At 35.3% G+C, this 15,322-nt stretch overlaps 1 protein-coding gene across 5 annotated transcripts in view; it reads right to left on the reverse strand.

Moving 5' to 3' along the window:
• TET2 (tet methylcytosine dioxygenase 2) overlaps nucleotides 1–15,322 on the reverse strand; it is a 135,905-nt gene that overhangs the window by 103,567 nt on the left and 17,016 nt on the right. The window lies entirely within an intron of this gene.

Consider the following 15,322-nt stretch of genomic DNA (forward strand, 5'->3'; position numbering starts at 1 on the left):
CTCCTGCCTTAGCCTCCTTAGTAGTTAGGATAACAGGCATGTACTGCCATGACCAGCTAATTTTCTTTTTTGTATTTTTAGTTCAGAAGGGTTTCACCATGTGGGTCAGGCTGGTCTCAAACTCCTGACCTCAAATGATCTGCCTACCTCAGCCTCCCAAAGTGCTGGGATTACAGGTATGAGCCACCGTACCTGGCCAGGACATAAGTTTTCAAGTCCAAACCAAGGAGTGCTATTGCTAGATCATATGGTAAGAGTATATTTGTAAAAAAACTGCTAAATTATCTTCCAAAGTGACAAAACCATTCTGAATTATTACCAGCAATGAACAAAAGTTCCTATTGCTCCACATTCTCACCAGCACTTGGTTTCGTCAGTGTTCTGATTTTGGCCATTCCAACAGGCATGTAGTGGTATCTCATAGTTAATTTGGAATATCCTAATAATGTATGATAATTGAAATCTTTTCATATGGTTACTTGACACTTGTGTATCTTCTTTGGTGAGGTGTCTGTTCGGGTTTTTGGCTCATTTTTTAAGTTGGGTTGCTCATTTACGAACTGTTGAGTTGTGAGAGTTGTTAGTACATTGTGGACAACAGTCCTTTATGAGAAATAGCTTTTGCAAATAATTTTTCCATCTGTGGCTTGCTTCTCATTCACTTGATATTGTCTTTCTTAGAGGAGAAGTTTTAACTTTTAATTAAGTCCAGCTTATCAATTACTTCCTTCATGTATCATGTCTTTGGTGTTGTATCTAAAAAAAAATGTCACTGCCATACAAAACTCATCAAGGTTTTTTCCTATGTTATCTTCTGGGAGTTTTATAGTTCTGCATTTTACATTTAGGGCTACGATTAAATTTTTGCAAAGGATATAAGATCTGTGTTTATATTCATTTTTGATTTCAAAAATTTTTGTTCTTGCATGTGAATGTCTAGTTTTTCCAGCATTATTTATTGAAAAGACCATCTTTGCTCCATTTTATTGCCTTTGCCCCTTTGTCAAAGATCATTTGATTGTATTTATAAGGGTTTGTTTCAGCTCTTTATTCTATCCATTGGTCTATATGAATATTCTTTCACCAGTACCCATCACATTGATTATCTGAGCTTTATAGTAAGCTTTAAAGTCAGGCACTGTCAGTCCTCTGACTTTGTTGTTCTCCTTAAATACTGAGTTGGGTATTCTGCTCTTTTGTCTCTCCATATAAACTTTAGAATCCTTTTGTTGATATCCATAAAATATTGTGCTGTGCTTTTTAATGGGACTGCACTGAATCTATAGATCAAGTTGGGAAGAACTGACATCTTGACAATATTAAGCCTTCCTATCCATGAACATGAAATATCTCTTCATTATTTACTTCACTGGTATCTTTCATCAGACTTTTGTAGTTTTCTTCATATAGATCATGTATATATTTTGTTAGATTTATACAAAGGTATTTCATTTATTGGGGTGCTAATGTAAATGGCAATGTGTTTTTAATTCAAATTACACTTGTTTATTGCTGGTAGATAGGAAAGTGATTGGCTTTTTTAATATTAAATTTGTATTCTGCAACCTTACAATAATCACTTATTAGTTCCAGTTTTTCTGGTTGCTTTTTGTTGTTATTTTTTCTGATCTGTTGGATGTTCTATATAAACACTTGTCGTCTGTGAACAAAGACAGTTTGACTTTCTCCTGAATCTGTATGGTTTTCATTTTTTTCCCTTGTCTTACTGCGCTAGGTAGCATTTCTAGTAGGAAACAAGTGGCAAGAGGGGACACCTTTGCCTTGTTCTTGATCTTAGCAGGAAAGCTTTGAGTTTCTAAAAATTAAGTATGATGTTAGCTACAGGTTTTTTGTGTATTTTCTTTACCAAGTTGGGGAAATTTTACGATATCCCTAATTTTATTTTCCTTATGTGGATATGAGTTTCTAACCTATATCATTTTATCTTTCTCTGAAGAACTTTAAACATTTTTTGTAAGGGTGGTCCACTGGCAACAAATTTCTGAAATTTTTGTTTCTTTAAGACAGTCTTTATTTCTTCTTCACTTCTCAAGGATAATTTTGCAAGGTACAGAATTGCACACAGTTGGATTTTTCTTTCAACATCTTAAATGTCTCACTCTCCTCTCTTATTTGCATGGTTTATAAGGATATGTCAGATAAAATTCTTATTTTTGCTTCTCTGTAGGTATTTTTTTCCTCCTGGATTCTTTCAATATTTTTTTTTATCTTTGATTTTTTGAAGTTTGAATATAATATGCACATGTGTAGTTTTGGGGCACTTAACTGATTGGTGTTCTCTGAGCTTTCCAGGGAAGTAGTTTGGTGTCTGACATTAATTGGGGGAGATTTTCATACATTATTGCTTCAAATATTGCCTCTATTCTTTTCTTTTTCTAGTATGCTCATTACACGTACATTATACCTTTTGTAGTTCTCCTGCAGTCCTTGAATATACTCTTGTTTTTTTCCCAGTCTTTTTTCTCTTTGCATTTTAGTTTTGAAGTTCCTATTATCATATCCTTAACTTCAGAGACTTTTTTCCTCGGCTATATTCAATCTACTTATGAGCTTATCAAAGGCATTTTTAATCATTTCTGTACACTATGTTTGATATTTGGCATTTATCTTTGGTTCTTTCCTAAAATTGCCATCTCTATATTTATGTTACTCATCTGTTCTTGAATGTCATTTTTTTTTAACCTTCAACGTATTAACCATAGTTTTAAAAAAGTTTCTGTTCTGATAATTCCAATATCACTGCCATATTTGACTCTGCTTCTGATGCTTGTTCAATATCTTAAACTGTATTTCCTGCCTTTTAGCATGCCTTACAACTTTTCCATTGAATGACAGATTGTGATATATTCGGTAAAAGAAACTGCTATAAATAGGCTTTTAGTAATATGATGATAAATTGTGTGGGAAAGGGAAGCACTCTGTAGCCTTATGATTTGGTCTCACTCCTTGGTGAAACTGTTCCCCTGGACTAACAACTTCACCAGTGTTCTCAGTTCCCTTGCGTTCCCTAAAGTGGACAGGATGGTTTGAATTGTCTAAAGTTATATATTTTCCTTTGCCTATGTGGAAAGCTAAAAGGGGGGTGAACTTAGGTATTTCCTTTCCCCTTGAGAGGTTAGGCTCCTATAAAACCCCAAAAGTTTAGACTCTGGTAAAACAGTTTCATTTGAGGGCAGGCCTTGAGTCCAACAAAATGCTCTGACATATTTCAAGATGGTTCCTTTTCTTCTCCACTTGGGGAATTTTCTCCAGTATTCACTGTGAAGACTCCTGGAGGTAAAACTCACAAAAGCACAGGCCCTTTCATAACTGAGTCCTCCTGGAGATTTTAACATGTAGACTTGCCCACACTGAACCTCCAACAATTTTTCAAATACAGTTCAAGTTTTCCTACCTGGCACTGATTCCCACAAAAATTTCCCTTGTAGGTTTTTGTCCCACTAAGCTGTGATTCTTTATATCTACTGCTGCTCTAATATTTCATGCACTAGTTTGCCCTATAATCTCATTTTTCTGACGGCTCTAAGAAGAGAGGTTAATTTTCTAATTTATTCAGCTTTTTGCTTTTTTGCTAGGATGGAGTGGTGGCTTCTAAGCTCCTTACATGCCAGGCTGAAAACCAAGGTCTCAGTATTTTTTTTTAAAGACTGTTTTGTTTTTTACTTTTTAACTATATGTAATCCCATAAAAATATCAGGTTTTCTATTCCAAATATATCTTAGGAAATACTAGTGGCAAGAAAATCTGTGATCATAGTCTACTTCTCAAACAGGGTTGTTTTGCAATATACAAATACATTCTTTAGAAGAATGCAGTGATAAAGTATCTTTTAAGACCTATCAAATAAGGGATAGGCTTATCAAATTCATACATGTATTTGCTCTTTTCTAACTCTCTCTGATACACCTAAAATTTTATTTGTATATGTGCAGTATATAGAACAAATTGAGGCGTTGCATAGAAATATAATTAGCATATTAAGTTCATGTTTATAATTGCTTCATCAATATATATGTTGATAGGGACAGCTATGGTTCTTTGAAGTCACTGCTACATACTACTAAGAAATATATACACTATTTTTGCATGCATGGGTAAAATATTATATATTTCCTCACAGATATCTACCTAAGTCAGTATTTTATTAAATTGAACTCTTGAAGAAGTCTCAAGATCTTTCTCAACCAATATTAATCTCTGTTAGATTATAAACTTGTTTATATGTCACGTTAACAGGAATTCTAAGAATATTAGCCTAATTTTATAAAAGTTTTAATTTACCACTAAATAAATATTTGAATAAATAGACTCTTGGCCTGCATTTGCTGAGTACTAGAGAAAACAAATCACTTTAAATTTCCTCATGTCATCACCTTTGCATTCTTGTAGCAAATATGTCATTTTCAAAACTAGAATTTCTTTATTTCCTTTACTAAAATGACTCATTATTATCTGCAGTTTTTTAGCAAGGTAGAGTTTTTCTTAAAAGATTAATCTAGGGACTTATCATTTTGGTAACCAGCACAGTGAATGGAAATTTTATGCACATTTACCTCTTTGAAACTAAGGATAGGTAAACTTTTATCCTTTCAATTGGCATGCAGGAATAAATTTCCCCTTAAGAAGAAAATTTATATTGTTAAGAGGTATGAGAAGCAGATATTTTTCATATTTTCTATTCTCTAAAGGGATATTTAAAATTTGGTTTATGAAAATAAGACTAAAGTAATTTGCTTTCTGCTCTGAAAAGCAGTATCATTGTATAATAAGAGTAGCAGCATAGCCAACTTCGAAAAAGCTGTTAATTGCTCATATCAATTTCATTACCAAAACTATGTCATCTACTAGAACCCTTCTGATTAATACTCACTGAAATATCTTCTTTCTGAGTAAACAGTTAATCAATTAATCAGTTTCAAGTCTTAAGACCACTCGTATTCTCATACTGTAACAAACATTACAGAAAGTATACACAATCTGCAAGAAACCTTGAATTCAACTTTCATAGTTCTGAAATGTTTCTCATAAACATATAGGCATTTGAATGGAACACTATTTTTTTCCATGAAGAAGCAAAACAAAACAAAACACGGTCACTTATAAGATGCAATGTAATAAATACAGTTGACCTTAAACAATATAGGTTTGAACTGAATGGGTCTGCTTATATGTGAATTTTCTTCTAATTCTACCACCCCTGGAACAGCAAGACCAACCCATCCTTTTCCCTCTCTTTCTCAAGGTGAAGATAACAAAGGGTGAAGATAACAAAGGATGAAGATCTTTATGATTGTCTACTTCCATTTAATACATAGTAAATATATTTTCTTTACTTTATGATTTTCTTAATAGTTTCTTTTCTCTAGTTCAGTTTATTGTAAGAATATAGTACATAAGGCATATAATAGACAATGTGTGTTAATCAACTGTGTGTGTTATCAGCAAGGCTTCCAGTCAGCCTCAGGCTATTAGTAGTTAAGTAGTAGTTAAGTTTTGGGGAGTCAAAACTTACATGTGGATTTTTGACAGTGCAGGGGGTTGGTGCTCTTAACTTCCAAGTTGTTCAAGGATCAACTATATTTATTTATTTATTTATTTTTTTTTTTTTCCCATTTATTTATTTTATTGCATTTTACATTTTGGGGTACATGTGAAGAACATGCAAAATTGTAACTATATTTATTTAAGGTCTGTGATGCGTTGCAAATAGACATAAACACACACACACATGCACACGTGCGCGCGTGCGCGCGCGCACACACACACACACACACACACACACACTTTGCTGAGCTTGAAGTTCAGTGAAATTTCACAAAATGTTACCTTGCCCAGGTACTGCATTTTACAGATGAAGAAATAGTAAGCTTTCTCTCCAGTATCACATGAAAAACCAAGAATATAATTTAAAGAAAACCAAGCCTTTTTGCTATACCAAGTATATACTAATTCTATCTTACCTATCTGAGAAATGCATGTTATAGACATATGCAGGTGATGATAAGTCTTGGAAGATTAGGAAACAGACTCCCAAAGCGGATAAAGACCACGCATGTGGAAATGAATAATGCAATCTGGAAGAAAGAGAATAGTCTGTTTCTGTAGGTTTATCCACAGCTACTTTAAAGTTGCTGCTTCCCCTTCTTCACCATCCCAGGTACTATATTGTATATTCCACTGTAAATGGGCAAACATGACACTGGCAGCAAGAACCAGCATCCTTTATCAAGAGGCAGTTTTAGCTCAAGAGTTGCACCTTGGTAGCACCAATATAGAATTTAAGGATTACAGAAGATATCTCAGTAAATTACACTGCTGGTTTGAAGAAGACTGTTTCGACATATAATTCTATCTCTAATTCTAACCTTCCTGTCATTTTTTAAAGAACAAAAGATGAATAAGAAAACTACTGGCTTGTGTTATCTTATTTGGTTATATGATTACATATTATTATGATCAATAACATATATTAAAACTCATTATTCAATGCTCCTTTAATTTCAGAAAGTTCCCTATATTTGGAAGAAAACTAAAGAACAACTCTAACAATTTGCACTTCATTTACTTAGCATGGAGTAGAGCATTAATCATTATTTTTTCATGCCACTAAATCTTTGGAATGAGAATTATCTAATAGTATTGGTCTACATCCACTAAATAAATGTTATAGGCACTGTGCTACACACTCGGGAGGACACTGCTCCAGGCACTGTGCTAGACACTTGGGATAACACTTTGAATAAAATAGAAATGGAACTTCCATCATGGAGCTCAGAAATAACTCTGAAATGCTGCTGGATTTTGAGCCAGCAATAACAGCAGGAAGAAAACTGCACTCAAAACACTATGAATTTATTTCCGCCATTTAAAAAAATGAATGAAGAAGGTATTTCAAATCCAGAAAATATATTTTCTCATCATGATAGCAGATGTTAAAGATATTGGAAACAGTGCAATTTCTCCTAGTGTAGAAGGAGGAGGAAGTTGGTAGACATACAACTGAAATAAAGGAAGCAGAAGGAAGAACACAGGCAGTGCTCATCTTGCAGGAGGCTTGAGCACCCTAAGTCTATTTATAAATCAGTTGTTTAAAACTGATTGTATTATATATGTAGTGTTGCATATCATGTTTATATTTTGAGGTAGCCACAACAGCCTTTTAAACACACTACGTAATTGAAACACTAGCATCGTAAAAGAGTACAGTTGCCAATAAACATGGTATTTTAGCTACAAATGTTGCCTTGGCTCCAGAAGTTCCTGGAAGATTATCTCAGCTATTCCTCATGGATTCAAAAGCCTAAATTCACCTATAAATAAGCAATGGATATTTTATCTATCTTTAATTTCCAATGAGGGGAAATCAGCAGAGAAAAGACAACACTGGTAGCCTTAAAGAGAAAAGCAGTAAAAATAAGATTATATCACTGCCATGTTTTAGAGATGGGTTCTCACTGTGTTGACCAGGTTAGAGTGCAGTAGCTATTCACAGGCACAACCTTAGTGCACTATGGTCCCAAACTTTGGGGCTCAGGCAATCTTCCTGCCTCAGCCCTCAGAGCTGGGACTACCGTTGTTGCCATTTTAGAAACCATTTTCATTCACTCGAACTTTCACCAAATATTTATTGAGTGCCCACCATGTGCTAGCCACTGTTTGGTATGCTGAGACTATATGTCAGTGACCCAAACAATGTCCCTGAGCTCAGAGAACTCACATCTATTAGAGGAAGCAGACAATAAAAAAAAAATTAAGAAAAGCAGAAACACTTTGCCAAGGTTTGATAAATCATGCAATTCCCATCAAAATACCACCTTCATTCTTCACAGAATTAGGTGAAACAATTCTAAAATTCATATGGAAACAAAAAAGAGCTCACATAGCCAAAGCAAAACTAAGTAAAAAGAACAAATTGCGACTTTAAACTATACTATAAGGCCATAGTCACCAAAACAGCATGGTACTGATATAAAAATAGGCACATACACCAATGAAACAGAATAGAGAACACAGAAACAAACTCGAATGCCTACAGGCAACTGACCTTTGACAAAGCAAACAAAAACATAAATTAGTGGGGAAAGGACACCCTACTCAATAAATGGTGCCGGGATAGTTGGCAAGCCACATGTGGAAGAATGAAACTGGATCCTCATCTCTCACCTTACATAAAAATAAACCCAAGATTGATCAAAAATTTAAATCTAAGACCTGAAACTATAAAAATTCTAGAAGATAACATGGGAAAAATTCTTCTAGACATTGGCTTTGGCAACAATTTCATGACCAAGAACTCAAAAACAAATGCAACTAAAACAAAGATAAATAGGTGAAACTTAATTAAACAAAAGAGCTTCTGCACAACAATAGGAACAGTCAGCAGAGTAAACAGACATCCCACAGAATGGGAGAAAATCTTCATAATCCACACATCCAACAAAGGACTAATATCCAGAATCTATAAGGAGCAAGTTAGCAAGACAAAAACAAACAATCTCATCAAAAAGTGGGCTGAGGACATGAACAGACAATTCACAAAAGAAGATATACAAATGGCCAACGAACATATGAAAAATGCTCAATAACACTAATGATCAGGGAAATGCAAATCAAAACCACAATGTGATACCACCTCACTCTTGCAAGAATGGCCATAATAAAAATAATCAAAAAATAGTAGATGTTGGCATGGATATGGTGAACAGGGAACACTTCTACACTGCTGGTGGGAATGCAAACTAGTACGGCCACTGTGGCTGTGTGGAGATTCCATAAAGAACTAAAAGTAGAACTACCATTTGATCTAGCAATCCCACTACTGGGTATCTACCCAGAGGAAAAAAGTCATATGAAAAAGATACTTGCACACACGTTTATAGCAGCACAATTTGCAACTGCAAAAATGTGGAACCAACCAAATGCTCATCAATGAGTGGATAAAGAAACTGTGGTATATTTATATGATGGAATACAAGCAGCCATAAAAAGGAATGAATTAATGGCATTTGCAGCAACCTGGATAAGACTGAGACTATTATTCTAAATGAAGTAACTCAGGAATGGGAAACCAAACATCATATGTTCTCACTCATAAGTGGGAGCTAAGCTATGAGGATGCAAAAGCATAAGAATGACACAATGGACTCTGGGGACTTAGGGGGAAAGAATAAGAAGGGGGTGAGGAATAAAAGACTACAAATAGGGTACAGTATATACTGCTGAGGTGATGGGTGACCAAGATTTCACAAATCACTGCTAAAGAACTTACCCATGTAACCAAACACAGCCTGTTCCCCAATAACCTATGGAAATAATAACATTAAAAAAAAAAGAAGGAAATAAAATAAGGCAAGGTCAGGAGTGACAGTCTGTTAGACAGAAATGTTAGGGAATTTATCTCTGAAAAAGTAACACTTGACCAGGCATGGTGGCTCATGGCTGTAATCCCTGCACTTTGGGGTGCTGAGGCGGACAGATCACAAGGTCAGGAGTTTGAGACCAGCCTAACCAACATGGTGAAACCCCGTCTCTACTAAAAGTACAAAAATTAGCCAGGTGCGGTGGTGCACACCTGTAGTTCTAGCTACTAAGGAGGCTGAGGCAGGAGAATCACTTGAGCCCAGGAGGCGGGGGTTGCAATGAGCTAAGATCATGCCACTGCACTTCCATTTGGGTGACAATGAGACTCCATCTCAAAAAAAAAAAGGAATTTTCCTCCATCCTTTAGAGGAAAAAGTATGCTTGGATGCTTGTCTTATTGCCAGTACAGCAAGAAAGCCAAGGAAATAAGAATAGAATGAGGGAGAATCGTGGCAAACATTGAATTAGAAACGTAAATAACAGTCAATTCACCCAAGGACTGGTGGGTCATGAAAAGAGCTTTGGCTTATATTCTGAGTGAAATAGAGACCCATTAATGGTTTTAAGCAGAGGAGAGGCATGATCTGACTTAATTTTTAAATGATCACTTGAATTTTTGTTTGGGTAAGAATTCATGGTGAGGTAAGAAGGGGAAGCAAAGCTAGAAACAGGGAAACTCATGACAGGGAAATTGCACTTTTCAAAGTGTCACATGAAGGCAGTTTGAACAGAGATGGAAATTGGTGAAATGGTGTGAAGCAGTCAGATCCTGGATATATTTTACAGTTAGAGTCAACAAAAAGTGTTGGAGGATTGGTTATTTCTTTTCTCTCTATTGTTTCTAGTGTTTCCTTCATTCCCTAAAGCTAGGCAAGTGCTCTGGGTAAAAGATTATGTCCTTATGGGTTTCACATTTATTTTTAAAGATTGCTAAGCAGTGGAAAATAATGATATTTAAGTTTTATCTCCTTTTGTATTACCTGTTATTGAACAGCAAGATAGGTAAAAGATACGAAGATGAGCAAAGTACCTCTAAGGGCCCAGAAAGAGTTCACTTTGGAGCTATACAGGATGAACCTCTACTGCTAGGACTATTAGCACAGTCACTGACTATGCCTGGGCACTATAATTCTAAAGCATACTATGAGAATACTGAGGACTTAATAAACAAGCATACACACCAAGTTCTGAAAATTAGTCAGTCATGAACTCTAGCACTATTATTATTATTATTTTGTGACAGTGTCTGCCTGTCACCCAGGCTGGAGTGCAGTGGCTCAATCTTGGTTCACTAAAACCTCCACCTCCCGGGTTCAAACCATTCTCCTGCCTCAGCCTCCTGAGTAACTAGGATGACAGGTGCTCGCCACCACAGTCAGCTAATTTTTGTATTTTTACAAATTTTTTTAGGGGTTGGCCAAGCTGGTCTCAACTCCTGATCTCGTGATCCACCTGCCTCAGCTTCCCAAAGTGCTGGGATTACAAGTGTGAGCCACCATGCCTGGCCGCATGATTATTTTAAAAGGGAGTGAATAAAGTACAGTGAAACTATTATATACATATTTTTTCTTTGTGCATATACTGCATGTGTACATAGACATACTACATATGTATACATATATACACATACTACATATACATGTATATGTAGTATACCTGTACACATATATGTGTATGTACACATATATACATACATGTGTATATACATAGTACATTCATATATACATATATGTATATGTATGTGTATATATACCTATGTATATATACACACATATGTATGTACATATACACACAAATTTTCTTTTTTTTTTTTTTTTTTTGTCTTAAGACAGAGTTTCACTCTTGTTGCCCAGACTGGAGTGCAATGGCGCAATCTCAGCTCACTGCAAACTCTACCCCCGGGTTCAAGAGATTCTCTTGCCTCAGCCTCCCGAGTAGCTGGGATTACAGGCATGTGCCACCACACCTGGCTAATTTTGTATTTTTAGTACAGACGGGGTTGCTCTTGAACTCCCAACCACAAGTGGTCTGCCCTCCTTGGCCTCTCAAAGTGCTGGGATTATAGGTGTGAGCCACTGTGCCCGGCTATACACACAATTTTCTTATAATTAGTTGTATTTTTAGACATGGTTAGGTAAAATTTTATTTCCTTTGTTTACCTAATTTTTCCACAAAATTTAATACATTTTATAGGATTTGAGCCACAAAATAGGTTACCATTAAAATGAATCAGAGGACAGAAGACTGACTTTTTGGAAATTAAATTTCAAGTAACAAAAATATCAAAAGTTGAGAAAATAAAATATACAGAGAAAAACAGATGAAAAATACATGAGGGAGTTTAATAAATAAGAAAAATCCATTCACAAGTTCTAATGTGCCATTAACACGAATTCCATAAAGATAGGGGGAGAAAATGAAGGAAGAAATAATCAAAGGTACAATGGAAAAAAAGTACCTTAAGCTGAATAAAGGTGCTTGTTTCCAGATTGTACAGAATCATCAAGTGCTGAGAAGAATACACGTTAACAGAGCCATATCTGGAGGAATTTCAGAACTGAGGAGATAAATAGCCTAATAAACGTTTGAATAGGGAAAAAAGCTATTTAAAAAAGAATCGGATTGGCATCAGATATCTCATAAGCAATACCACATAAAAGGTAACAACGTACCAATATTTCCCAAGTTCTGAGAGTAAATTACTTTGAACTTACATTTCTAATCCCAGTAATTTATTAATGTACTATGAGGAAAAATGTAAGGCATTTTGGACATGTAAGGACTCAGCATAACATTTGTAGAAACCCCTGTTTTTTCCTTTTTTCCTATAAAAACAGTAGTACAAAGAAAAATAATAATCAAATACAGACAAAGACATGAGACTGAAGGAATAATGGATATAGCCAGGAGAAAAATAAGAAGAAACTAAATTAGAACAGAAAAATCAGACTTCAAGAAGAAAGTGTATTTCATTCATCAACAAGAACCAAAAAATACAATTAAAATTTTTAATAAAAATTGAATGCTTACAGAAAAACCTAAGTCCAAACGGAAAGAAATAAAAACATGGAATAATTTTGAGAAACTGAAAGAATTTAGCAAAAAAGAATCCTAATGCTTAAAGTATCACCCTTAGAAAAAACTAATTTTGGTGTCACAGGATCACTTTTTCCTTTTCTACATGTTCAGTCACACTGCTTGGTGTTACAGTGACTTTTATTTTTTTGTTCCCATATTCCTATGTATTTTGAAAAGTCACTGTGGAAACTAAGCAACCAATCAAACATTTCATTTTGTGTTCTGTATTTCCCTAAGTGAAGACTTAGAAAGGTACTCAAGAGTATCCCAACTTATACATGGCAATAATCAGTAAGTGTTATTGAGGGTCTGCTATTAATTTGGTTGCACAATAATTATTGTGGGAAATTCAACAGACATACAAGATGTGATCCTAGTTCTCAAAGAAACTTCAATCTCAATGAAAGCAAACAGTTTCTGACACATAAATAATGTATTTTTAAACTGTTAACTATTTTAAGTTAAAACAGTCAAAAACATGTTTCACATGGGCCCAAAATTCCATGACACTGCCATGTAAGGAATTTCCAGTCTCACAGGTAGCCCCTGATTAGCATACCAAGACTATTATCTATCTTATTTATTTATTTATTTGAAATAGAGTCTCCCTCTGTCACCCAGGCTGGAGTGCAATGGCGTGATCTCAGATCACTGCCACCTGCCGCCCAGGTTCAAGCATTCTTGTGCCTCAGCCTCCCGAGTAGCTGGGATTATAGGCACCTGCCACCATGCCCAGCTAATTTTTGTATTTTTTAGCAAAGATGCAGTTTCACTATGTTGGCCAGGCTGGTTTCAAACTCCTTATCTCAGATGAGGATTATAGGTGTGAGCCACCGTGCCCAGCCAAATATCAACTTATCTTTAAGCAAGGTATGCCAAAGTGTTGTTTCTTCTTCTAAAAATATGATAGGAAGTAGGGGAAAAACTAGTAATATTTACAGTCTTTAGTACTTTTGAAATCAGGCATGCTATCATTTAATATTTCTATGGACAAAACATATCCTTTCATTGTATCTAATAAATACAATTAAGGGTGATAGTGAAAGGATGGTACTATGAGCTCATAATTTATATCCTGATTAGAACAATAAAAAGGATGGAAATAATCCTTCATCTCTTCCCCCTTGAGCCAATCTTCAGAGGCTGTGACGTTACACTTGCACAGTCCCCCTGTCTGGTCCCAAAACTGAGAAAGCCATGCCAACTCTAGCACCTAGGACCATTCAGGCAGTTGGGAAATCGCACCTTTTGAGCAGATGCTGAAAACATCCTGGGAAATTCCTTAACTGGCCAGTCTATGAGTCCTATAATCCCATTATGCTTTAAAAGAAGATCAGAGTGGCTGAGGCAGATGGATCATGAGGTCAAGAAATCGAGAATATTCTGGCCAACATGGTGAAACCTTGTCTGTACTAAAAATACAAAAATTAGCTGGGCATGGTGGCGCATGCCTATAATCCCAGCTGCTTGGGAGGCTGAGGTGGGAGAATAAATTGAACCCGGGAGGCAGAGGTTGCAGTGAGCCAAGATGCCACTGCATTCCAGCCTGGGTGAAACTCTGTCTAAAAAATAATATACATAATATACATATATATATATATATATATCAATACTCTGATATTCATCAACAATCTTTACCCTTCTGGAATATATATATATATATGTATATATATATATATATACATATATATATATATGTATGTATATATATATATATATGTGTGTGTATATATATATATATATGTATGTATATATATACTCTGACATATATATATCAGAGTATTGACTATTTCCTATGAGCCTGTATACTCCAGAAGGGTAAAGATGATGGCTCTCTTCTTGCCTGATACATAGATGCTCAAAACATACTTGAGGAATAAACAAATATTCATTCAATCACTACAATTTTGCCAAGTAACATGCTGGATGCTTTAATTATGATTATACTTCATTCGATCCTCTCAGTAATTCATGAAATAAGAATTATTAGCTGTTCTCACTTTACAGGTGGAGAAGCAGATTCACAAATGCTAAAGCAACCTGAATATGACATATGCAGCTAATAAAAAGGAAAGTCAGGACTCTAAACTAAATCTTCCTACTGCATGATCTCACTTATATGTGGAATATAAAGAAGTAAAACTCACAAAAGCAGAGAGTAACAGGGTGTTTGCCATTGGCTGGGTAGTAGAGGAAATAGCTTGGTCAAAGGGTACACAGTTTCCATTATGCAAGATGAATATTTAATACATTCTGGAAATCTAATGTACGACATGGCAACTACAGTTAGTACTGTATGGTATTCTTGACTACATTTGAGTAGCTCTTAAGTGTTCTCACCATAAACATAAAAAATGACTGAGAGGTGACAGACGTGAATCAGCTTCATTGTGATAATCACTTCACAATGTGATGTATATTAAAATATCACACTCTATCCCTAAATATGTACAGTTTTGTCAACTGTCTACTTGTCAATTATACTTCAATAAAGCTGGCACTCGCACGCGCGCGTGCACACACACACACACACACAATTGAACCTTCCCAGCTCCAAACACTAGACTGGTTGATGGCATCCAACTGTTTAACAGTTGATTTATATCTATTAGGAACAAAGGGACAACGGAGATTTGCAAATAGGGAGATGCCAAAGACAACTGAAAATTTATGGAGAAGTTATTCAACCCCATGTTTTGGTTTCTTCCTTAGTAAAGTGGGGAGAGTAATAGCACCAACAAAAATATAGATGATGTAAAAATTAGATAATCTCTGGAAAGCACTTGGCATGGTGTTTAACCCAACACAGAAACTTAATAAATAGTAGCTATTATTAGAAATATACATAGCTTGTTATGCTATT

The sequence above is a fragment of the Sapajus apella genome, unplaced genomic scaffold (genome assembly GCF_009761245.1).
Source record: "Sapajus apella isolate SASKATOON/1434 unplaced genomic scaffold, GSC_monkey_1.0 scaffold87, whole genome shotgun sequence".
Taxonomy (NCBI): Eukaryota; Metazoa; Chordata; class Mammalia; order Primates; family Cebidae; genus Sapajus; species Sapajus apella.